General features: G+C 41.9%; 1 protein-coding gene across 2 annotated transcripts in view; it reads left to right on the top strand.

Moving 5' to 3' along the window:
• The window catches only part of SYNPO (synaptopodin), a 118700-nt gene that overhangs the window by 7735 nt on the left and 83659 nt on the right, over positions 1-27306 (top strand). Inside the window, exon 3 of one of the 2 annotated variants that reach the window (XM_073567967.1) lies at positions 13564-13752. The exons of the other annotated variant lie outside the window; for it this stretch is intronic. The gene's annotated coding sequence lies outside the window, so the exon portion shown is untranslated. The remainder of the gene's footprint in view (positions 1-13563; positions 13753-27306) is intronic. 2 annotated transcript variants of the gene reach the window in all.

Here is a 27306-nt window from a genome sequence, read left to right as displayed (position 1 = left end):
CCATCAGTGAGCTTCTTCTGGCAGCGAGAGTATAAGGGCATTTACACTGCAAGATAATCGTGAACGAGCTTTGTTAAAAGTACCAGTTTCACGATTATCTTCCTGTGTAAACAGGCTGACGATCTCCCGATATATGAGCAAAACGCTCTTTCGTTGGGTGAAATGATCTTTTATGGAGCATAAAAGATCATCATTCTTGGTGGTGAATCTGCATCGTCCTGTGTAAAAAGGACTCGCGCTATCGAGAACAATGGTGGTCTATGCGCACTGAACGATCTAGTATAGACTGCTCAGTGTGTAACATTTTCATTGGTCTGTCTGTGTAAACAGGGAGTCAAACCACCGCCGATCGGTAAAAGTTTACAGGGAATTTTTACATTAACAGTAAATTACTAAGTGTATTTTTAGTTTTTATTGCCATGCTTTAAGTATACATGCAGTACATGTGTACAATGGTATATGACAGATTGATTGTAGCAACTTGTAAATGTAAAAAAAAACATAATATTTCCATTTTATTACAATTACTTTGGCAATAACTTGACAATTTATGCAATTAAAGAATGTAACACACCATGATCTTAGGAATCCTGAAATGCTAAGTTTGTTAAAATTATAATATGTCTCAATCGTTTTCAAATCAATAGGTATCAATTGTGTTTCAGAGAGACACTTTTATTTCTGTACCATTTATCATGACATATCAAAGGGTCAGTATATAGCCCCTCTTAGGAGTACAAGTTTTGCCATTCAACGAGGACCTGTCACTTTCCATTGTTTTGCTTGATGTAAATGCCGTTGTTCTGCTGAATCCGACGCTGTTTTTCTTTTGTTCCTGCGCCCGCCTCTCCATTCCTGAAATATGGCCTCTTCTTCCCTGTATATAAATCTAGTTTTGTTAGCCATAATCATTTAGAAACAACAATACTAATGTTTTAACTCAGGAAGAGTTCAGAAATCAATATTTTGTGGAATAGCCATGATTTTCAATCACAGCTTTCATGCGTCTTGGCATGCTTTCCACCAGTCTCTCACACTGCTTTTGAATGACCTTATGCCACTCCTGGTACAAAAATTTAAGCAGTTCTTCTTTGTTTGATGGCTTGTGACTATCCATCTTCCCCTTGATTACAGTCCAGAGGTTTTCAGTGGGGTTCGGGTCTGGAGATTGGGCTGGTCATGACAGGGATCTGATGTGGTGGTCCTTGATCCACACTTTGATTGACCTAGCTGTGTGGCATGGCGCATTGTCCTGCTGGAAAAACTAGTCCTCAGAGTTGGGGAACATTGCCTGAGCAGAAGGCATCAACTGTTTTTCCAGGATAACCTTGTATGCGGCTTGATTAATACGTCCTTCGCAAAGACTAACCTGCCCAATTCCAGCCTTGCTGAAGCATCCCCAGATCATCACCGATGCTCCACCAAATTTCACAGTGGGTGCAAGGCACTGTGGATTGTACGCCTCTCCAGGTCTCCGTCTAACCATTAGATGACCAGGTGTTGAGCAAAGCTGAAAATTAGACTCATCAGAGAAGGTTACCTTACTCCAGAGTCCTCTATGGTTCAATCATAATCTTTGGTAAACTTCAGCCTGGCTCTCCTTTGCTTCTCATTGATGAAAAGCTTTTTTCTAGCTTTACATGACTTGAGCCCTGCCTCTAGGAGCCTGTTACAAACTGTTCTTGCAATGCACTTCACCCCAGCTACCATTTGCCATTCCTTTTGTAGGTCGCTTGATGTCATCCTGCGGTTGCTGAGTGAGATTCAAATAAGATGACGGTCATCCCAGTCAGTGGAGAGTCGTTTTCGCCCTCTGCTGATCAGTAGCTTTGTTGTCCCCAATGTCTGCTGCTTGACCTTGTTGTAATGGACTACCATCTTAGAAATTTTAAGGATGGTGGGAACATGATGCTCACTGTATCCCTCTGCTAGTAAAACCAGAATTGAGCCTGTCTTTTCCTCACTCAAGACTTTTCTTTTCAACTCCTTTGGCATGGTTAAAAGTTATTTTTCATTCCTACTACTTTTGGGATATTACTAGCACTTGTTTTGCCATCCAGCTTGTCCTATTGCAAGAGGATTGTGAACACCACAGCAGGGTTTTTATACTTTTCTTCGTTAATTAAGATTTGGTTCAGGTGATCACCTAATCAGAAGCACATTAAGTAGAATGAGGTGTCCTCTGGTTGGAATTCAACTGACACTGGAATGGAATGGCTGTCAGACATGGAGAGAAGCAGATTTTTATAAAACTGTGCAGTAGTTTCTTAATTTTTGCCAGAGCTGTGTTTATGGCAAGTGACAGATCCTCTTTAAAGGGGTTGTCTTGGACTTTAACATAGATGGTCATCAATGTCTGATCAGTGGGGAGGCGACACCCGCCTGGAGCTGCTCAGTTGTGGAGCTGCACAGCATATCTCCTGCGACTGAATAGTGACCGCAGCCAGGCACTACACATCCGCAACCTATTCAAATCAATTTTTGGGTGGATGTGCATACCAGCCGCGGCCACTATACAGTCGACGGAGCTGTGCTGTGCAGATTCGTAACTGAGCAGTTCCGGCTTCCGCCAACACCAGAAACAACAGATCGATTGTCGCACCCGATCATCCACTGATGACCTATCCTAAGGATCATTGTTAAATTCTCCGACAACCCCTTTAAAAGGTTGTTTGATTTTTAAATATACAATATGCAGTAATGGAGGGGAGTCTCTCTCTTTGGAGGACCCTGCATACCCATATTTTACATAGGCAATCTATTAGTTTCAAAGGGCACAGTGTAATACTTCACTCCTCCTATGGAGGCACTGTAGCTAAATTAAACACTCTCTCTCCAGATTACAGCTAAACTCTGTAAGTCCAAGAAAATGTATTTCATTTGATCATTTTTTTTTAAGATCCTTTCATTATGCAATAATTGAAGAGTTGTCTAATTACAGAAAATCCCCCTAATACAAGAGCGCCTACTTCTGAGACCCCTTGTGGACAGTTGATTTGGCTGAGAAGATGTGCTGTAGGATGGGCATTGCCCCTAGATTGACCTCTATAATATAATGGGAATACATGTCATTTATCTACAGTAAATGAATGGCTGTCCAAGTAGGTAGTGGTGATCTGGTCTGGACCACAGAGGGGGTCATTAGCAAGGATCTTGTCTAAGCGACGCTCAAACGCCTTGATGGAGAATATGATCAAGCCCAATGAGACGGTACGCTGTCAGGGAATGCTGGCAACCAGTTATAGACAACTCACAACTGGTCTAGATCATCCATTAGAACGCTCTGTAGGAAGATTGATCTTTTGCAAATCTAGATAGATCCGCCAGAGTCTACTTGATAGTAGAAAGTCAACGGGTTGCTGGTCTTCCTCTTTGCTTTGCTCCTTTTCTTCTACTGACCATGAGGTCCTTCTTCGGGATCAGAAGTCATTGAAAAATTTCTGATATTCCTAAATTTCTCTTGTGCTATGTATATTGATATTTTCCTGGAAATATATCCTAACAGGCATTTTATTTTTCAGATTTTTCTTCCTTGTCACATGAGATGCAACATATGCATTTTGCACAGAAGTTAATTATAAGCATTGCTTGAACTCTCTACTTATGTCTACCTTATCTCTGGTGTTAGAGCGTACTGATAGAGCCAGATACAGTAGATAAATCACAAGAAGTGAGAGTTTCCAAGCAACAGCACAAATAGCAGGCAAAAAAAAAACAGTACAAAAAACCCCCACTGATAATGTATAGAGGATAAAAGATATATGGCAATATATAGCTTACAGAGGACGAGACACACCCAAAGGTATATAGTAGGGTTGGGTAAACTGTAAGAACGTCTGAATCTTATACCTTAGCATTGTGTATGTGGGGAGTCAGAGGTCAGGGTGTAAAGCCCCCTTCACACATAGCAAGATCGCTAGCGATATCGCTAAAGTGTCACCGATTTTGTGACGCAACAGCAATATCGCTAGCGATCTCACTACATGTGACACGTACCTGCGACCCGGCCTCCAGTTGGATATCGCTGATCGCGCGAGATCGTCCTGGTCCATTTCTCGTTGTCGGCTTCCTGCTGGCGCCGACGAGCGACTCATAGACGCGGGAGGAAGTCGTCATCAGAGCTGCCGTCTGACAGGTAAGAGCGACCGCTGCTGCTTCGCTGGTGAGATCTGCCTGTTTGGCAGCTCACTAGCGACCATTTAGCAATGAACCAGCGATGCTGACCGGGTCGTATCGTTGTCGGGATCGTTGGTGCATCGCTAAATGTAACGGGACCTTAAGAATACGGAAAGAAGGTTTATTCTTTTTTCTATGTACACTGACCAACATAAATGAGTACACCGCCTTTTGAAAAGTAAGATTTTAATATCTCATTGAAAACAAAAACAATTTCCAAACTTTTTACAAAACTGAGTTTAATTGAACATTTCTTTTTTTAACCCACAAAATGGAAGTAAGGTTAATACTATAACTTTCATTACAAAAATTTTCAGTTGTACTCAAATTAGTTGATGCCAAATTGAGTACACCTATCATCAAAAACTACTACATCTAGTATTTTATATGACCTCCGTCAAGTCTTCTAGGCACAGAGTAAGAAAAGTGAATGTAGAAAAATGTCTGGTGTCCCTAGTGGTGGGAGTGTCCTTATGTGGGGAATAGAACTATGGATTATCCTGCCAGGAATAAGAGTGAGTTCTAGAGAGAAGAAGTGAAGACTAGAACACTAGTAAGTAGGGAGAGCTGTAAGCCATAGAATGTTAAGGCCCCGTCTCACTAAGCAATCTCGGTAGCGAGATCGCTGCTGAGTCACAACCAGCGTCGGACTGGCCCACCGGAGTACCGGAGGATTCTCCGGTGGGCCCTGGCATCTGGTGGGCCCTGGCACCTGCTGGCATACAGGGCCAGCAGTTGCCTAGGGCCCCCGCTGCTCCAGGGGCCCCCAGCCAGTGGTGTGTCGCACACCATGCAGCTGCTATGGGGGCCCCTGCCAGCGGAGCAGCAGCGGGTGTCAGGAGGCAGGAGCCCCTGTCCCCGCTGCTAAAGAGAAATGAATATTCACTGCGAAGCAGTGAATATCATTTCCGGTCTCCACCCCCAGAGGCCCCGCCCCCAGCCCAGTAAGCCGCTCTGCAGACTACAGCTGTAAATCAGGGCCGGCGCCGCCCTCAGTCCTCTCTGCTCCTGGCTCACAGCCAGTGCACGATGACGTCACTACATCGCGCACCCGCTGTGTGTCTGGCAGAGGGGGCAGCTCCTGACACTGAAGCGGGATCAGCGTGGGAGCGAGGAGGAGAGGTGAGTATTATGGTTTTTTTTTTTGGTTTATATCTCTCTCACTCTCTCTATTTGTCTCTCTCTATCTATCTATCTATCTCTATATATCTCTCTATCTCTCTTATATCTATCTATCTTTCTATCTATTATCTATATCTATCTATTTCTATATCTATCGCTCTATCTTTATATCTATCTTTCTATCTCTACATCTATCTCTATATCTATCTCTATATCTTTCTATATATATCTCTATATCTATCTATTATGTCTATCTATCTATATCTATCTATCTATCTATCTCTATCTATATCTATATCTATTATCTCTATATTTATTATCTATCTAGCTACCATCTATATCGATCTATCTTTATCTATATATATCTCTATCTAATATCTATATCTATCTATCTCTATACCTATCTATCTATTTATCTATCCATTATCTATCTCTATATCTTTTCTCTGTATCTATCTATCTCTATATCTATATCTCTCGCTATCTATCGCTCTATCTCTATATCTATCTCTATATCTATCTTTATATCTATATCTCTATATCTATCTCTATATCTATATCTATTTCTCTCTATATCTATCTCTATATCTCTCTCTATAGCTATCTATCTATAGATCTCTATCTCTATATCTATCTCTCTGTATATCTATCTATCGCTCTATCTCTATATCTATCTTTCTCTATCTATTTATCGCTATATCTTTTCTCTGTATCTATCTCTCTCTATATCTATATCTATCTATCTCTATATCTATTATCTCTATATCTATTTCTCTCTATATCTCTCTCTATATCTATCTATTTATCTCTATCTCTATATCTATCTCTCTGTATATCTATCTATCTTTCTATCTCTATATCTATCTCTATATCTATCTATCTTTCTCTATCTATCTATCTCTATCTATTATCTATATCTATCTCTATATCTATCTTTCTATCTCTACATCTATCTCTATATCTATCTTTCTATCTATCTCTATATCTATCTATATCTATATCTATCTATTATGTCTATCTATCTAGCTATCTCTATTATCTATATCTACCTATCTCTATATCTTTCTATCTTACTCTATCTCTATATCTATCTGTTATCTCTATATTTATTATCTATCTATTATCTATATCTATATCTATCTCTCTATCTATTTATCGATCTCTGTATCTATCTCTCTCTATATCTATCTCTCTCTCTATCTACCGCTCTCTCTATCTCTATCTATCTTTATATCTATATCTATCTCTATATCTATCTATTATCTCTATATCTATCTACCTATCTATCTCTATATCTATCTCTATATCTATATCTGTTTCTCTCTATATCTCTCTCTCTATAGCTATCTATATATTATCTCTATATCTATATATTATCTCTATATCTATCTATCTCTATATCTATCTATCTATCTCTATATCTATCTATCTCTATATCTATCTTTCTATCTAACACTATATCTCTATATCTATCTCTATATTTCATTATCTATCTATCTCTATCTTTATCTATCTATCTATTGATCTATCCATCTATCTCTATATCTATCTATTATATCTATCTATTATCTCTATTATCTATATCTATCTATCCATCTATCTATCTAGCTATCTCTATCTATCTCTATATCTCTCTCTATATCTATCTATCTTTCTAACTCTATACCTATCTGTATACATATCTCTATATCTAGCTATTATCTCTATATCTATCTCTATATCTATCTTTCTATATCTATCTGTCTCTATATCTATCTCTGTATCTATCTATCTCTATATATATCTCTATATCTATTTTTATTTATAGCCATCTATCTATATATATTTATCTCTATATCTATCTATATATGTCTATATTATTATTATTATTATTATTATTATTATTATTATTATTATTATTGTTATTATATCTGTATATCTCTATCTATTATCTATCTCTATCTATTATCTATCTCTATCTATATATATATATCTATCTCTATATCTTTCTATCTATAGCTATCTATCTCTATATCTATCTATCTATCTATCTATCTATCCATTATCTATTTTCTATCTATCTCTATATCTATCTACCTATCGATCTATCTATCTATCTATCTATCTATCTATCTATATCTATCTTTATATCTATCTCTATCTATCTCTATCTATCTCTATCTATCTCTATCTATCCATTATCTACTTTCTATCCATTATCTACTATCTATCTCTATATCTATCTATTTCTACATCTATCTTTCTATCTATATCTATCTAACTCTATATCTATATATCTATATAGCATTATACCCTATGAGGGGGCAGCATTATACCCTTTGAGGGGGTGCATTATTCCCTATGAGGGGGGCAGCATTATACCTTATGAGGGGGCAGCATTATACCCTATGAGGGGGTGCATTATACCCTATGAGGGGGTGCATTATACCCTATGAAGGGGGCAGCATTATACCTTATGAGGAGGCAGCATTATTCCCTATGAGGGGGCAGCATTATACCCTATGAGGAGGCAGCATTATACCCTATGAGGGGGCAGCATTATACCCTGTGAGGGGGCTGCATTATACCCTATGAGGGGGTGCATTATACCCTATGAGGGGGTGCATTATTCCCTATGAGGAGGCAGCATCATACCCTATGAGGAGGGCAGCATTATTCCCTATGAGGGTGGCAGCATTATTCCCTATGAGGGGGGCAGTATTATACCCTATGAAGGGGGCAGCATTATACCTTATGAGGAGGCAGCATTATACCCTATGAGGAGGCAGCATTATACCCTATGAGGAGGCAGCATCATACCCTATGAGGAGGGCAGCATTATTCCCTATGAGGGTGGCAGCATTATTCCCTATGAGGGAGGCAGTATTATACCCTATGAGGGGGGCAGTATTATACCCTATGAGGGGGGCAGTATTATACCCTATGAGGGGGCATCATTATTCCCTATGAGGTGGTGCATTATTCCCTATGAGGGGGGCAGTATTATACCCTATGAGGGAGGCAGTATTATACCCTATGAGGGAGGCAGTATTATACCCTATGAGGGGGTGCATTATAACCTATGAGGGGGTGCATTATACCTTATGAGGGGGGCAGCATTATACCCTATGAGGGGGGCAGTATTATATTCTATGAGATGGCTGCATTATATTCTATGAGATGGCTGCATTATACTATGTGAGGGGGCTGCTTTATATTCTATGAGGGGGCTACCCCAACTCCTGCTACATAATTAAGACATGTACAACCTTATATTATACCCGGATATAAGTGTGTTTTACCGCATGATTGGTGGTCTGGTATTTAACTCTATGCAGCTACATAGTGGGCCCCAAGAATGATTTTCTCTGGTGGGCCCAAGGTGTTCCAGTCCAACGCTGGTCACAACTTTTGTGACATAACAGCGATCTCACCAGCGAGATCGCTGTGTGTGACAGCGATCAGCGAGCGGCCCCCCTGCCGGTATCGCTGATCGCTGGAAGAAACCTCTGGACATTTCTTTTGTCGCTGGTCTCCCGCTGGCCAGCACGCATCGCTGTGTGTGACAGCGGGAGACCAACGATCAGGTGTAAAAAATAATTAAAAAAATAAAAAATATAGTTATTCTCACCTTCCGACGTCGCGTTCAGCCATCCCGCCTCTCTCCACGCTCCGGTCCCAGTGATCCTTTGCACGAATGACCGCGAGACTTTGTTATCCCGCGAGACTGTGACATCTCGCGGTCATTCGTGCAAAGGATCACTGGGATCGGAGCGTGGAGAGAGGCAGGATGGCTGAACGCGACGTCGGAAGGTGAGAATAACTATATTTTTTATTTTGATTCTATTTTTTACAGGATGGCCAGCGATGCCGGGCGCTCGGCATCGCTGTGCTGATCGCTGGTGAAGCTGTCTGTGTGACAGCTCACCAGCGATCACATAGCGATTTACCAGCGATCCTGACACCTTCATATCGGTGTCGGGATCGCTGGTAAGTCGCTTAGTGTGACGGGGCCTTTAGAGTTGGAAAGGACCTAAAGGGTCATTGTGTCCAACCCCCTGCTCAATGCAGGATTCACTAAACATTCTCAGACAGATGTGTGTCCAGCCTCTGTTTGAAGACTTCCATTGAAGGAGAACTCACCACCTCTCATGGCAGCCTGTTCCACTCATTGATCAACCTCACTGTTAAAAAGTTTTTTCTAATATTTAATCTGAGTCTTCTCCTTTCATTTTCATTCCATTTCTTCTCGTGCTCCCATGCGCAAATGAGAATAAGAATGATCCCTCTGCACTGTGACAGTCCTTCAGATATTTGTAGACAGCTATTAAGTCTCCTCTTAGCATTCTTTTTTGCAAGCTAGGCATTCTCAGATCCTTTAATCATTCCTTGTAGGACATACTTTGCAGTCCGCTCACCATCCTGGTAGCTCTTCTATGAACTTTCTACAGTTTTTCAATGTCTTTTTTAAATTATGATGCCCAGAACTGGACACAGTATTCCAGATGAGGCCTGACCAAGGAGGAGTAGAGGGGGATATGCTTCTCTTAATAAATCCTAAAACTGTACATGCCTATTTTTGTTGTTGCATCACACTGTTGATTCATGTGCAGTCTGTGATCTATTAGTATACCCCAGTCTTGTTCACACATGCTGTTGCTTAGTTATACTCCTCATGCCATGTTGTGCTGAAGTACAGTCAATTGGTTATAGTCCCCTTCGTACCTCTGGACAGATAGGGATAGTGAGATGATACAATGAGGATGGTATAAAGAGAAGGACCAAGTCCTCACAGTGAGAAATGGCTTAGTTTCAAAGATTGGAATACTGTACTGTAGTCATGTTGAGTTAAGTAGTTGGCCTAAGGTTGTTAGCAGAAAGGAGCCCAGGAGAGGATCGCCCTGAGACTATATGAGAGATGGGTGAGGACCCAGTGGGATTGTCAGAAGATACTACTGATGAGGGGCCTCAGTTGTGTGTGAGACCGCAGGGAAGCAATGAGAATGAACGTGGGATTCACTAAGACCCCAAAAGAGAGCTGAAACAATGCAATAGAGTATAGGTGGCAGGAAAAGCCAAGGAGCCAAGGCACACTGCAGACCACATAGAGGGATTATTGTGCTTATGTACTTTTCTAAAGTTCAGCGTCAACAGTAATGTCAAGTGATGCACGTCCATATAAGGCCTGTTTCACACGTCCGTTTTTCAGATTAGTTGTAATCCGCGAAAATGGCGAGAGAGAATTTTTTTTACGATCCCGGAACGGCATTACTGGGTTAAAAATGATCCCAGAGCAAAGCTTCCGGGCATGCGCAGATGAAAATAGCGGTCCGTCAAGAAGAAAAAACGTTGCAGTGTCCGTCTCATCTGCCCGAGAGCCAGGAAAATTTTGGCGGATCCGTCAAAAAACGGGGGTGACGGACGACCGTCAGTCAAGATCCGCCAATAATGTAAGTCTATGGGGGAAAAAAACGGATCCGCCCCTTTTTTGGCGGATCCGTTTTTTTCAAAAATTGGCAGATTATGACTGACGCGAAAAAGCTGAAGTGTGAAAGAGGCCTTAGAAGACTTGTAAATAAGTGTTTTGGTGGTAAGACCTTCTACAAGCTATACACATACAGTATGTGTGTATAAGACTCAGCCCTCACACCCTTACAAGCTTGAAGGGGTCATAAAGAATTGTAGTTGCACTGTAAATGTTCAAAGTCCTCTGTAGTCCCCCCAAAATCTTTGTGGAACACTATAGTTTTAATAGGTATGAAAGAGAAGGTTGGAGGGAGATGCAGCTGCAGCTTTTCTTTCTGTAAAAAGGAAGCAGAGTTGAGGAGCATCCTTGGGGAATACCATTATGCAATATATGGATAGAGGGTAAAACATCACAAGGTCAAACAGAAGTCACCTACCTACTCAGAAAGCAGTGTAGGAAGAGTAATATTTTTACAGAAGTCAAGGAAATGAAAAGACTCAAACTACGTAGTTAAGATACATCTTCATAGGAACTGACCAGATGCAGTAATAATCGAGAGTCGGGCATGTCTAGGTTTGGTTAGAAGGAGTTTGTGTGGTTGCCTAAGCGATAGTGCTGTTACGGGTGGAGGGTTGGATTGGAATGGGACCTAGTAGTAGGTGTAGTGCAGCGGTGTTGGTGCAGTGTGACAGATAGGCAGGGACCACAGGAAAGTTCACAGCAAACGTGTTTAATGTCCAAACAGCTCACACAGTGCACCGCAAGCGGTATCCTAAGGATCACAGCCGGGACGTCACAACAGTCAGTACACGTGACCGGTTGCCGAGGGCGACTGCACCACCATATCACGCTGCGGGGTGCCACATGTTTGCTGCTCTTGGCTCTGTGTTACATCACACAGGCTGGACGCTGCAGAGCCACCTGCTCTGCTACTTGCAAACAAACACTGACACACACAAACCCTATACTGCAGGGTTTTAACTGGAATCTGTGGCCATGGGCCACTTGTAAGACCCGGCTTGGAGAAAGTGGACCGCCCCACTAAAATCCTGCAGTCCACTTAAAAAATAAAAGCCCTTACTGGGTTTTCCTGAACATTGCCTTGGCCCAATTAGCTTGACCAGGTCCACACTTACTTTTACTTTGCCTTGTGACTCACAGGCGTTCTGCTGTGAATACAAGGCACTCCAGAGGGTCTAATAGGACTCTGTCTGCATCCTGGGGAATACATATCGACCCTCACATATGATCCCCCTCACTGCCTCACATAGGACATGGAAGGAGTAAGTGTACTCTGAAGAGGAAGAAATGACAATTGTTGACCATTTCAATTCGGCACCCAGATCAGGACTCTTCTTTCTTTCAGCATAAGAGAGTCAGGGATGAAGTCCATTATTATGGTGGAATTTGGAGGAGGTAGGTCAATAACCCTTCTGGGATATATCACAGGTTGGTGGTTCGTGTAGGTACAGCTTCCAGAACTGGTGTAAAAGTAAATGGTGAGTGCAGTACCCTAGACAAATTTGTAACACCCCGAAACTGCGAAGTACTGCTTGCATGATAGTTGCTTGCATGAACAGGCCAAAAACCACTCCTCAATCTCCTCATCATGGCTGAACTACATTTAAAATACATATAAAGCAGGAGAGATTATTGTTCTTACTCATAATGACAGATGTTCTTAAAATTAGACTAAACCTATGTATATAAGACTTTTAGATGTTAGCAGAGTGGAGCAGCATGGCGACATGTGATACAGTAACATCATGTTCTAGCCAAAGGGTAATATCATTACTGTGTGTGGACAAGTGCAATGTGACTGCAACATAATGGCACATGGTATCAAAGAGAGGACAAAGGTAGGAGAAGCAGGCTGCTCTTCTTGTTATGTATGCAGGCAACAGATGTTACCTTAAAGGCCTGGCCTTAATGTTTCTGGTGCCACTTATCAATATAAGGTCAGTCATCTAGTCTGTGTGCTTGAGAAGCCATCTGTTCGATTAGGATTGAATCGCTCTGGGGATACTGATGCTCATTGAGGAGATCCAGCTGTTGTATGAAGAAAATGCTCCATCAGGCAGAAAAAAAACACTTTCTAGTAACACCCGTAGGTAGATACAATGTAATGTCCAATCAATAATCGATTCTTGAAACATGACTACTGTTATTAGATAAACCAGACATCTGTAGACAGCTGTTTCGGTGTTTTCGCCCCTCATCAGTACTGGACTGCTACAATTTAAAATCAACCCAAATTGAACTGTACTTCAGTGTTTAGCAACCCAGGTTGGCCTGAGATAGCCACTTACCTTCTTCACCTGAAGGTAGCCACTGGCCGGCCCATAGGACCACAACGCTGAGCCCAGTCTGATTTTCTCTTGGAATGTATTGCATCTTGTTCATTGCAAACCTACTTCCTATAAACATATGTAGACATCCCAAATCTGTGCCAGAGTATTGAACGTAGCAGAGGAGCTACCTCACTACCATTTATTAGAAGTAATGGCTAATACCAAACTGGTGCTGAAAAATGACTTGCAGTGGCCTCTTGTACTCAGGCAGCCTCTGGAGTATAAAAGAGCTGCAGACTTATGCTGTAGAGGCACTGTGTTGTGCGTAGAGAAAAGCAAATCAATTCTAAACTACCGTATTTGAATTGTTCCCAGTTTCACTAAATTTGTGGATTCAGGCAAATTTAGCTGGATTCTGTAATAATACCTGCTTACCTCTGTCTTCCTCATACCTGTCCTGCTGCTTCCACCATTCCTTACTTGTCCAGTCCTTAGATCATCTCCTCTTCCTTCTTCTTTTCCACTCAGGTGTTGTGGTGGGTGCCGCCACCGCTGAATTACAAAGCCCCACAGTGTCATAAGGTTCATGGTGAATATGATGTGCCGTAACTGAAATGCGTCATGCCCACAAAATCAGCGTGGCGTCCAATTACTAGAGGAGGTGCCCCAGGAAGACCTGCAGAGGAAAAAAGAAGGAAGAGGAGTCAATTGAAACAGGTCCGCGGGTATGGTGAGGGCCGAAGTGATACGTGTATAACGGTTTACTAGTTCTTCATGAATGATTCAATTTCCACCAAGTTTATTCAATCTCCTGACTGAATTGAGCCAATCCCTCCAAATTAAATTTTGGGAGTTTTGCTCAAGCCTAGATGAGCAGACAGAAGTTCTTCCTAAATCCTCCACATTATAATGACGTAGATACTGGTTGCTGTATGTCCCAATGAAATCCGTTAATTCTTCCACAACGTCGGGGTGCTGAATGATTCTGCTGAAAGCCGAAATCCGCAACATGTCCTTGCCCATGAGGGGAACTAAGCCATTCGGGAGCATGGCAACATTACAACCTTATTAAAAGAAGTAATAGATGTTACAGCCCACAACATTGTCATTGCAGTTACCCGTACACACCTTACTGGCCAACTATATCATTAAATGGGATATCATTCAGCTTGTGATTTATCATCATCTTGTGTGGTGGACGCATCTATGTGATGTATAATTATATATAATAAACCTTCTGTTGAGTAATCACATAGTGAAGTGTCTGAGTAAAGAATTACGCTGGGCAGGGTCGGCTCCTTAAATGTGACACGCTTAGCAAGCTAGTACTGCTTTTAGAGATGGAGCTCTCCTCCTGCCCTACATTCCTAGGTTATGGGTTTGTGTGCAATACCCCAACTGTAAATTCAGCTGTGCCACCCCAGTCTGGGAATCTGTCTACTGTGCAGGAAACCAGCTGGGTGTAGTCTGGGAATGCAACTAATGCCCCAACTTGCATGATCAATTATATGACTCCTCAACCAATCTCGCGGACGGAAACTCATTCCAGAAACTGAAAGAGTCCAAGGCGGCCATAATTCTGTGTCACATGTCTGGTTTCCATAAAAAAAATTGCAATATACATTGTTGTACCCTTTCGTTACATTTCTATGTTTTTGTTTTTGATACTCATCATCTTACTTTTTGTCCATGCTTTGGCTAATTCATGGAGCCATATCCGATGGAAACATTATGGCGTCGTGTGGACGATCACCAAGGCTTGGCGTGACATCAGCTTGAAGGTCATTTCAACAAGGCCAGAGTAGATCGGTCAACAAGGTTCCAGAATTAATAAGTCCATCACCTCTGAGAGGCAGGGATAGCGGTATACCATCTAATAGATCTGCTCGCGTCTTTAACGATCAGCGGAACACTTCTGTCCCTTCTTTCTAGCTATCGAAAAGGGCCTGTCCACACAGAGTTTTCTCCTACTTTCAGTGGCCCCTGTTGGAGCTTACATACAGGTTTGGACTGGACCACAGGAGAAGAAGAGAATCCTCTGGTGGGCCGCTGTGCAGGACTGGACCACCACCCTCTTATATGAGCAGGACTTGAAACTATATACTTGATTCTCTATGTACAGACAAAGGCAGAATCTTATTTATCAATGTACCAGGTCATTGTTATATACATTTGTGATAGAGGATAATGTCACATTTGCATGTAGCTGAAAAACAGTGCCCTGGAGTTGGTTACTGGTGGGCTCTTGGCACCCCAGTCAGACACTGTGTTACATACGAAACCTTCCGCCACAAATCCTCCCGACAGGGCCACTGAACTTAGGATAAAATGCTGTGTGAAAGGGCCCTAAGAGTGCGATTATGTTGCAGTCCCATAAAGTTGTCCACCATTATTGACATTTTTGTTTTTTCACTTCAATTTTTGTATTGGTTCAAAAAAAACTTTTTGCTGTTGGGTTTTATTAAAAATTTGACACTGTTTGGTTTTTACAAGCTCTTTGTTTTCCCGGCACGTTCAATATTGATCTGGTCTGTGGTCAAAAATCAGCTGAGAGCAGCACAAAAAAATCCTGAAACGCGTTAGGAAATGCTATCATACTTACTTTTTAATGTTGTCTATGCACATGATCTTTGAATTAATAAACAAGAGTTCATCTTGGAGATGGAGCGCTGACTCTTTATTCTTCAACTGAGCTCAGAATAAGATATAAAATTGTTAAAACTCCCCATCAAAATGAGGTCAATGACAGATTCTCAGTTACCTCATTCTGCAGCCAGCACTAGACAGCGCCATACACAGTATTTTGAAGACAGACAGTCCTAAACTTTTCAAGAGTAACTGTCATTTTATTTTTTATTTTAATAAATCAACAGTATATTAAAATATGGGAGTTTGTAATATATCTTATCAGAGGAATCTGCTTCTCGTGCCGGACTGATCTTTCATTCTCAAATTTATCAATTCACAGGTAGAAACTATCTTTGGTGAACACATATTTCCCCATTAGTGAAAAAGGACATGACAGTTGGTGCTCATAAAGTCCTATGAAGAGATGAGCGAATTTGTTCAGATTTTGGCCCTGAATCTGATTTTGACATATTCAGGCCATATTCATGATGAATGTATGTCTTATGATCGGTTCAAAACATAATCAGTAATTTTTATTCCCATTGACTCTAATGACGTTTGGCTGTGTTCGACGAATATTGCAAAAACAATTTTCGAGTCCGATCGTATTCGGAAGCGAATCTGAACAAATTCACTCATCTCTAGTCCTATGTAGAAATGTAACTGTTGCTTCAGGTGAACTTCCAGTAGAATGTCTGTGTCTGCCTCTAGTTCCTCCCTAGAATGTCTGTGTTTGCCTCTAGCTGCACCCTAGAATGTCTGTATCTGTCACTAGCTCCTTCCTAGAATGTCCGTGTCTTCCTCTAGCTCTTCCCTAGAATGTCCGTGTCTTCCTCTAGCTCCTCCCTAGAATGTCTGTGTCTTCCTCTAGCTCCTACCTAGGAAGTCCGTGTCTTCCTCTAGCTCCTCCCTAGAATGTCTGTGTCTTCATGTAGATCCTCCCTAGAATGTCTGTTTCTGCCTCTAGCTCCTCCCTAGAATGTACGTATCTGCCTCTAACTCCTCCCTAGAATGTCCGTGTCTGCCTCTAGCTCCTCCCTCCTCCATAGAATTTTAAAAGCACCAGCTGTCATCCCCTATCTCAGTAATGGGGAAATCTGTCCCCACTGAATACAGATTTTACCCATTACATTAGAGTGAAAAATCAATCGTACAGATGCTCTTGCATAAATTGACCTGCGCTTTACATTTGAAATGCAAATATGCCAGTATGTTGCCATGAATTTTATCCTTTACATATAAATGTAATATACGGTACTTTTCTGTGACCGTCCAATTATCCAGAAAATCTTATAATCCCCTGCCTGTCCAGTCCCATTGGATTAAAGGAACTTCACTGCACAATGAGAGTGTAACGTTAGAAGTTGGGGGTTTCTGCCGAATTCTGCCGGTGAGGTCATGTTGACTCAGTGTGAGTGACGTGAAGTAGGTACGGGCGCGATGAAAGTACTAATTGTAACAATTACGTCTTCCACCATCTAAATCCATGGTCTCTGTTGAATTTGAAGTGACGTACTCAATCCTATTCCATTTGTTTTGAATTCTTGTCTTCCTTCTCCGCGCACAACTATGGAAGGCTTTACTTACAAAGGGATCTATGTAATGGGAACTGAGAGTTGTATAAAATGACATAAGCAAAAAGGCAAAAGTCCCCAAAGGTATATACAGTCACAGCCTCTAACATTTGGAACATGTGTACACACCCCAGCCCCAGAGATATGGGAAAACTGTACTTTGGGCTGCAAACAAGCTAATATTATATAATATGCTTAGCGCGTGCCGGGGTCCGGAGTCTGAAACTGAGCAAGAGCAACATCTGCATATAGTTTATGTGTCCCTGTCTTGTTTGTGAGGCTTGCTCTGAATACACCGGTTTCCTTCCTCTTCACCCCCCCAAAAAACAAAATAATAGGTTAATTGGCTACACACCTAACACCATACTATCCGTAACACTATGTTTACACGTTGCTTTTTTTTTCTGCAGGCAAAACCTGCTCAGAGAAGCTGCTTATTTTGCTGTGTTTTTTTTCTCAGCTTTTTTTTTTTTTGATGCGTTTTTGTTGTCTCTTATGCATTCTGGTAAAATTTAGTGCCCCCCAAAAAATTTGAATGCAACTTCCTTAAAATTTTTACACCAAAAATGCAGCAAAATCTAATACCTGGGTTGTTGTTGCTGTTGTTTTTTTGCTGCATTTTTACTCCGTTTTCGCACTTACCCATTGCTTTCTATGGGTGAAAAAAACGCTGAAAGAAGTGACATGCTGCAGTTTGCAGTGACGCAGCAGTTTTGCAAATCAGTCAGGAAAATTAAACCAATTTCTTTGCATGAGATCCCTGAAATCTCATAGACTTTGCTCGTACTGTAAAATGCAGCTTAAAGTTTGCATAGAAAAGCAGCAAAATCCAATGTGTGAACACAGCTTTAGAGTTCCCATTCAATTTCGTACTCCTTTTATGGTTCCCATATGACACCCCCATAGTGCCCCTCCTCACAATATGATGTCCCATCATACAGAATATGATGCCCCCACAGTGCCCCCTGTACTATAATCCCCCAAGTACTGCACAGTGCCCCCACATCCAATGATTCCCCTAAACAAAATTATGCCCCCACAGTGCCCCATACTATAATGCCCCAAGTACAGCATAGTGCCCCCACATTCAATGATTCCCCCAAATAGAATGATGCCTCACAGTGCCCCCCATACTATAATGCCCCAAGTGCAGCACAGTGCCTCCACATCCAATGATTCCCCCAAACAGAATGATGCCCCCACAGTGCCCCATACTATAATGCCCCCAAGTACAGCATAGTGCCCACACATCCAATGATTCCCCCAAACAGAATGATGCCCCCACAATGCCCCCCATACTATAATGCCCCCAAGTACAGTATAGTGCCCCCGCATCCAATGATTCCCCCAAACAGAATGATGCCCCCACAGTGCCCTCATACTATAATGCCCCAACTGCAGCACAGTGCCCCCACATCCAATGATTCCCCCAAAGACAATGATTCCGACACAGTGCACCCCCATACAATAATGTCCCCAAGTACAGCACAGTGCCCCCACATTCAATGATTTCCCAAAACAGAATGATGCCCCCACAGTGCCCCATACTATAATGCCCCCAAGTGCAGCATAGTGCCCCCACATCCAATGATTCCCCCAAAAAGAATTATGCCCCCACAGTGCCCCCATACTATAATGCCCCCCAGTGCAGCACAGTGCCTCCACATCCAATGATTCCCCCAAACAGAATGATGCCCCCACAGTGCCCCATACTATAATGCCCCCAAGTACAGCATAGTGCCCCCACATCCAATGATTCCCCAAACAGAATGATGCCCCCACAATGCCCCCATACTATAATGCCCCCAAGTACAGCATAGTGCCCCCGCATCCAATGATTCCCCCAAACAGAATGATGCCCCCACAGTGCCCTCATACTATAATGCCCCAACTGCAGCACAGTGCCCCCACATCCAATGATTCCCCCAAAGACAATGACGCCCCCACAGTGCACCCCCATACTATAATGCCCCCAAGTACAGCATAGTGCCCCCACATTCAATGATTTCCCAAAACAGAATGATGCCCCCACAGTGCCCCCATACTATAATGCCCCCAAGTGCAGCATAGTGCCCCCACATCCAATGATTCCCCCAAAAAGAATTATGCCCCCACAGTGCCCCCATACTATAATGCCCCAAGTACAGCAGAGTGCCCCCACATAGTGCCCCCACATCCAATGATTCCTCCAAACAGAATGATGCCTCCACAGTGCCCCCATACTATAATGCCCCAAGTACAGCATAGTGCCCCCACATCCAATGATTTCCTCAAACAGAATTTTAACCCCACAGTGCACCCCCATACTATAATACTATAATGTCCCCAAGTACAGCAGAGTGCCCCCACATAGTGCCCCCACATCCAATGATTCCTCCAAACAGAATGATGCCTCCACAGTGCCCCCATACTATAATGCCCCAAGTACAGCATAGTCCCCCACATCCAATGATTTCCTCAAACAGAATTTTAACCCCACAGTGCACCCCCATACTATAATGTCCCCAAGTGCAGCACAGTGCCCCCACATCCAATGATTCACCCAAACAGAATGATGCCCCCACAATTCCCCCATACTATAATGCCCCCATGTGCAGCATAGTGCCCCCACATCCAATGAATCCCCCAAACAGAATGATGCCCCCACAGTGCACCCCCATACTATAATGCACCCAAGTGCAGCACAGTGCCCCCACACCCAATGATTCCCCCAAACAGAATGATGCCCCCACAGTGCACCCCCACACAATGCAAAGTGTGCACAGAAAGCTGCCAATCAGTGGTGTGGGCAGGGTTATACAGGGCTTAGTATCCTGAGCACCGCTAGATCTGCAGCAATAAATACAGGTATTGTATCAAAATGACAGCAAACATCCCAGTAAGTGACACATTGCTGAAATCAGGGTCTCTGCCCCTACATCAGGTTACATAGCAATAATCTATTGACAGATTCCCTTTAAAACACATATACTTTGTGCATGTTATCGTTCATGTCACGCTTAATAATTGAGCCAAACTAGCCCCTAGTGAGAGTTTAGCAGGTACAATTGTATCTATTGTACAAGTCAATTAAATATGTTTTTTCGACCAGAAATTTATGGCCATTTTCTTCCAAAAAACAGCGCCACCCCAGTTTATGGGTTTTGCCAAGTACTGCAGCTCATCTTGATTGGAGTGAACAGGGCTGAAACCAGATCTGTATTTCCAATCCCGGACGACCCCTTTTATACTTTACGTCGGACTCTTCAGACACTGCAGTTCTAAAACAGTTCCACAATTATACACTATTGATATAGTTGTCCTGGAAACATTATTATTTTGGCCGGTATTTCAAATGCAAATGTCCCCCCCCCCAAAAAAAACTAAACAATCCCATGTGATATTTACTGAAGATTATTTTTACCTCTGAGAAAATGAATATAAATGGAACGTAACGTTACACAATCAGATAATAATGGCTGTGGTGCCGGTGTAAATATTATCACTGGAGTCATTTATTGACATAGTAGTGGTGTATCCCACAATATGTGGATTGTGACATCATAAACCCCAAAACTATGTGTGCGATCTATGGCTGCCGAAAAATGATTAATGAAACGCTAATGAAAGCAGCATTCGCTGCAGTAAAGCTCCTTCACGGTAGCAGACCACAATGGTCACCTTCATGACCCATTTTTCTTCGCGAGAAAAATATGAGCCATATGTGTGGGGACAATTTTCCTTACTTTTTACTTAAATGTTTGTATTTGGGGCTAAAAATTATTTTTGCAATTGGGTTTCATGAAAAAATTTGCACCCTTTGCCTTCTATACCTTCGGAGTTGGACTCAGGGTCGGACTGGACTGTCTGGGATCCACAAGAGGAACTGACTCTAGGGGGCCACCTTACAGCTATAGGCAAATATATTTTAGCCGTTACCCTCTGTTAGGTGGCTCCTGCACATCGGTAGCTTTCTGCTCCGCAATACATTTCAACAGAATGTGCGTTCTCGGACGCACATTCAGTTGAAGCCGGCAAACCCCATCTACATCCTGCTCGGGCCCACCGAAGAATCCTCCGGTGTCCAACCGGACAGTCCAAGAATCCGTCGGCATTGGAGAAGGAGAGTATGTTAATTCTTTTATCTGCCTTTAACTGAGCTACTCTTGGCTGATTTATTACCCCAGACCACATCTAAGTTTTGGAAGCAAAGAGCCTGTAAAAGTGAAATGTTTGAACAATTTGCAATTTCAAATTTTTGCCAAAAGTGGTCAATCCCCTTCAATAATCCTTTACTCATGTGACAGCTAAGCTCTACCCAGAAATAAAATAACAAAAAATTGGAAATGATCCATTGTGTGACCTAACAAAAATAAAAGCCCATTCATACATTTTCATCGTACAACTTGAAGCCAAACCCTACGGGGCTCTGCGGTAGGACTGGATTTTTTGATGTAACCACTCTCAATGACAAGCCCAGACTCCATAGCGTCCAGGAGATTTACCTTCAATCTCTGAGAAATAATTGAAGAAATAACATTTCTGGAACAGATTACCAATGGAGATCTACAGGTAGTCCGCCCTTTCTCCAAAAAACGTGTATTCTTAGTATCGGGTTCTCGTTGCGGAGTTAGCACTTATTTTTATGGTACTCGGTGGATATAAAGTATAATGTCTAGATGAAGGAGTTTTATTTAGCGGCCACTGTGGATATCGAGAGGATTTATTTCTCTGGGAGAATGTAAGATACGTGTAATCCCCAGGCATAACAAGGGTTAAGTGAAGCCTGGACTACACTGAGTGTCCAGTTTCCAACTTGGCAGAGAAGTTCTGGAAATATTTGTGGAGGTGGAAACCTTTGCAGGGCCTGTTTCCATTCTTCTACAAATAGTCCGGCCTGTGAAGTCTACCGTAAATTAATTGCATCTGTTGTGTGCAGGGAGTAGAGGAAACCAATGCTGTTGGCTGCGCCAATGTATATGAAACTCCAGCTTAGTACAGGACAGATGAGATGTAGGAATTAAACCTAAGGAAATGGGACGTGGGTGTAATCTGTGTAGTCCACGTTACCAAACAGGAGATGGCCTCCATTCGATTCAAGTCCACCATCAATTTTGTTTGAAGTGGATGATAATCCGATGCGTATGGGGTCTTTCGATTTTCCCCTGACCAATTATGTCCTGGGATAGAAGAATTGGGCAGTAGGATCTTCATCGGCCAATCCTTTTGCTTTCAGGGGAGGTAAGCCGCTTCTGGAAGAGTCCGGTAGAGGTTCTCCTCTCTTGCCATTGAAAAAACTTGAGCCAAATGCTCATATGTATGAAGGAGTCAGGAAAGATAGCTGTCTCCTGAAAGTCGACCGAAATCTGTCTAATGTATTTAATCCTTCCCCAGCTTCCTCATCATGCTGCTCTCAGATTACATAGCAAAACCTGCTGACAGATTCCCTTTAACTTTAGGCATTATATGCATGATCAATTGTATGGAGTTGTAATACAGCACCTATATAAGTTATATGCAAGGGACATATACCTTTGACCTTAAAGAGTAATCCACACTTTTTAATTTTTATTAGTTCACATGAAAATAAACAGCTTTGTAACATATCTTATCAGATAAATGTGCTTCTTTCTCCTCCTGGATTGATTTTCCACTCTCAATTCAGGGATAAGTACTGTTAGAGCAATATGTGATGAAAGTTATATTTTTCCTATTTCTGAGAAAAGAGATGATTGTTGGTGCTTATAAGATTCTATGGAGAAGGGAGGAGGAGCTAGAGGCCGAGGCAGACATTCTACTGCAAATTCTCCTGAAAGGAAAGTTGCACTTTCATCTTTTTCTATCATGAGTGTAACTGTCATTCTGGAGACCTAGCAACAGAATGTCTGTGTCGGCCTCTAGCTCCACCTCCTCCCACCAAATCTCCATAGAATCTTATGAGCACCAACTGATATCTCCAATATCAGTAAGGGCGAAATCTGTCTTCACTAAGAACAAATGTTACAGCTTTTGCCCTTGAATTGAGATTGAAAGATCAGTCCAGGGGGAGAAGGAAACAGATTTTTTTCACCTCTTTTGATTAGACTACCACGATGTACCATGATGATTGATGTCATGGCGGCCTACTGATCAGAACAGGCTCCAGAGATGTCGCAAGTAGTAGGAAATTCAAATACAAATATTTTTTTCTCAGCTATAGCAGTATGGCCCAGTAGCCATTAGTCTACTAGTCCATACCTGATGATATTATGCCCAGTTTTGCCTGAACAATCTTGAGACAGGGTTGTGCAACCTTTGCCCAAAAGTGGCCGTTTCTGGGCAGTCTTGGGGCAAAGCTTATATCTCTAGATTTGGGACTTTACTGATAGGCATGTGTTATGACGCAATAAAGGGGACACAAGGGATGAAAACAGACAGCAGATGGCCTCTGTCCATTTAAAAATCCACCAGTAATTGTGCGATTTTGCCATTAGCTCGGTCTGATATATGCAATTTAATAGAAAATGTGAAGGAGCTTTTTAGCCGGTGGCAGTGGCCCCTACCTCTACATGCCGAGAACAAGGTGTTATTACAGAGAGGCAGCATTGATTGAGATCTCCTGTTCTATAGATTCCCAAATCCCAGAGTTACAAGCGTGATGACATCGCGCATCTCTGGTGTGACTCCTTTCCATGAGCTTCCGCCAAATCCAGCAGTCCTATGCAAGTTGCCGCATGTCTTGAATTGGTGAACTCTGACTCAGCCATTTTATTCATGCCTGAGGCTAAAACTGCAGTGTCAGAAAACAGAAATAGGGTCAGAAGAAGACAGGGAGACGTGTTTAATACAGCACCGCAAGGTGACTGCCATGTTTAACCCCATTTAACCGAAGTGTGTACATAGCATAATCAAGTCGTACAGAAGGCAGAAAGGGGATTATTAAAGTCACATCAAAGATAGACAAAAAAAAGATACATAGATCTGTAGATAGATAAAAGATTGATAAAGGGAAAAATATGAGAAAGAAAGAAAGGCAGAAAGATACATGATAGATAGATAATAGATAGATTATTATTATTATTATTATTATTATTATTATTATTATTTATATAGCACCATTGATTCCATGGTGCTGTACATGAGAATTGGTTACATACAAATTACAGATATCACTTACAGTAAACAAACTAACAATGACAGACTGATACAGAGGGGAGAGGACCCTGCCCCCGGGGGCTTACATGCTACAGGATTGTGGGGAAGGAGACAGTAGGTTGGTGGGTTGCAGCAGTTCCGGTGTTGGTTGAGGTGATATCACCGGTAGTGGTGAGAGAGAAGGAGGTAGCGGGGTCATTGCAGGCTGTAGGCTTTCTTGAAGAGGTGGGTTTTCAGGTTCCGTCTGAAGGATCCAAATGTGGTTGATAGTCGGACGTGTTGGGGCAAAGAATTCCAGAGAATGGGGGCAGTTCGGGAGAAGTCTTGGAGGCGGTTGGGTGAGGAGTGAATAAGTGTGGAGGAGAGAAGGAGGTCTTGGGAGGATCGGAGATTACGTGAGGGAAGGTATCGGGAGATTAATTCAGAGATATATGGAGGAGACAGGTTGTAGATGGCCTTGTAGGTCAGTATTAGTCATTTGAACAGGATACGCTGAGGGAATGGGAGCCAGTGAAGGGATTTGCAGAGGAGTTGAGGATGGACTGGAGAGGTGTGAGGGTGTTAGCAGGGAGGCCACAGAAAAAGATAGATGATAGCTAGATAGATAGAAAGATAATCGATAGATATATAGATGATAGATAGATAATAGATAGATAAATTGATAGATAGATATATAATAGATAGATATGTGATAGCTAGAACTATACAGTTGTGGCCAAAAGTATTGACACCCCTGCAATTCTGTCAGATAATACTCAGTTTCTTCCTGAAAATGATTGCAAACACAAATTCTTTGGTATTATTATCTTCATTTAATTTGTCTTAAATGAAAAAACACAAAAATAATTGTCCTAAAGCCAAATTGGATATAATTCCACACTAAACATAAAAAAGAGGGTGGACAAAATTATTGGCACTGTTCGAAAAATCATGTGATGCTTCTCTAATTTGTGTAATTAACAGCACCTGTAACTTACCTGTGGCACCTAACAGGTGTTGGCAATAACTAAATCACACTTGCAGCCAGTTGACATGGATTAAAGTTGACTCAACCTCTGTCCTGTGTCCTTGTGTGTACCACATTGAGCATGGAGAAAAGAAAGAAGACCAAAGAACTGTCTGAGGACTTGAGAAACCAAATTGTGAGGAAGCATGAGCAATCTCAAGGCTACAAGTCCATCTCCAAAGACCTGAGTGTTCCTGTGTCTACCGTGCGCAGTGTCATCAAGAAGTTTAAAGCCCATGGCACTGTGGCTAACCTCCCTAGATGTGGACGGAAAAGAAAAATTGACAAGAGATTTCAACGCAAGATTGTGCGGATGTTGGATAAGAACCTCAACTAACATCCAAACAAGTTCAAGCTGCCCTGCAGTCCGAGGGTACAACAGTGTCAACCCATACTATCCGTCGGCGTCTGAATGAAAAGGGACTGTATGGTATGAGACCCAAGAAGACCCCACTTCTTACCCCGAGACATAAAAAAGCCAGGCTGCAGTTTGCCAAAACTTACCTGAAAAAGCCTAAAACGTTTTGGAAGAATGTTCTCTGGTCAGATGAGACAAAAGTAGAGCTTTTAGGGGCAAAGGCATCAACATAGAGTTTACAGGAGAAAAAAAGAGGCATTCAAAGAAAAGAACACGGTCCCTACAGTCAAACATGGCGGAGGTTCCCTGATGTTTTGGGGTTGCTTTGCTGCCTCTGGCACTGGACTGCTTGACCGTGTGCATGGCATTATCAAGTCTGAAGACTACCAACAAATTTTGCAGCATAATGTAGGGCCCAGTGTGAGAAAGCTGGGTCTCCCTCAGAGGTCATGGGTCTTCCAGCAGGACAATGACCCAAAACACACTTCAAAAAGCACTAGAAAATGGTTTGAGAGAAAGCACTGGAGACTTATAAGGTGGCCAGCAATGAGTCCAGACCTGAATCCCATAGAACACCTGTGGAGAGATCTAAAAATGGCAGTTTGGAGAAGGCACCCTTCAAATATCAGGGACCTGGAACAGTTTGCCAAAGAAGAATGGTCTAAAATTCCAGCAGAGCATTGTAAGAAACTCATTGATGGTTACCGGAAGCGGTTGGTCGCAGTTATTTTGGCTAAAGGTTGTGCAACCAAGTATTAGGCTGAGGGTGCTAATACTTTTGTCTGGCCCATTTTTGGAGTTTTGTGTGAAATGAGCAATGTTTTGCTTCATTCTCTTTTGTGTTTTTTCATTTGAGACAAATTAAATGAAGATAATACCAAAGAATTTGTGTTTGCAATCATATTCAGGAAAAAACTGAGTATTATCTGACAGAAATGCAGGGGTGTCAATACTTTTGGCCACAACTGTAGATAAATGAAAAATTGATATAGATAATAGAGAAAGAAAGAAAAAGATGTAAGATAGATTAATATGTGTGTCAGATTGATAAATGGATAGATAGATAGATAGATAGATACAGTCATATGTAAAAGTTTGGGCACCCCTATTAATGTTAACCTTTTTTCTTTATAACAATTTTGGTTTTTGCAACAGCTATTTTTCGGTTTCATATATCTAATAACTGATGGACTCAGTTATATTTCTGGATTCAAATGAGGTTTATTGTACTAACAGAAAATGTGCAATCTGCATTTAAACAAAATTTGACCGGTGCAAAAGTATGGGCACCCTTATCATTTTCTTGATTTGAACACTCCTAACTACTTTTTACTGACTTCCTGAAGCACTAAATTGTTTTTGTATCCTCATTAAGCTTTGAACTTCATAGCCAGGTGTATCAAATCATGAGAAAAGGTATTTAAAGTGGCCACTTGCAAGTAGTTCTCGTATTAGATTCTCCTATGAAGAGTGGCATCATGGGCTCCTCAAAACAACTCTCAAATGATCTGAAAACAAAGATTATTCAATATAGCTTTTCAGGGGAAGGATACAAAAAGTTGTCTCAGAGATTTAACCTGTCAGTTTCCACT

This window comes from Dendrobates tinctorius, unplaced genomic scaffold (assembly GCF_039654945.1).
Source record: "Dendrobates tinctorius isolate UK_male_01 unplaced genomic scaffold, ASM3965494v1 ptg000020l, whole genome shotgun sequence".
In the NCBI taxonomy this organism is placed as follows: domain Eukaryota; kingdom Metazoa; phylum Chordata; class Amphibia; order Anura; family Dendrobatidae; genus Dendrobates; species Dendrobates tinctorius.
Note: the sequence above shows the minus strand (reverse complement) of the source record. Positions and strands in the feature narration are given on the sequence as shown.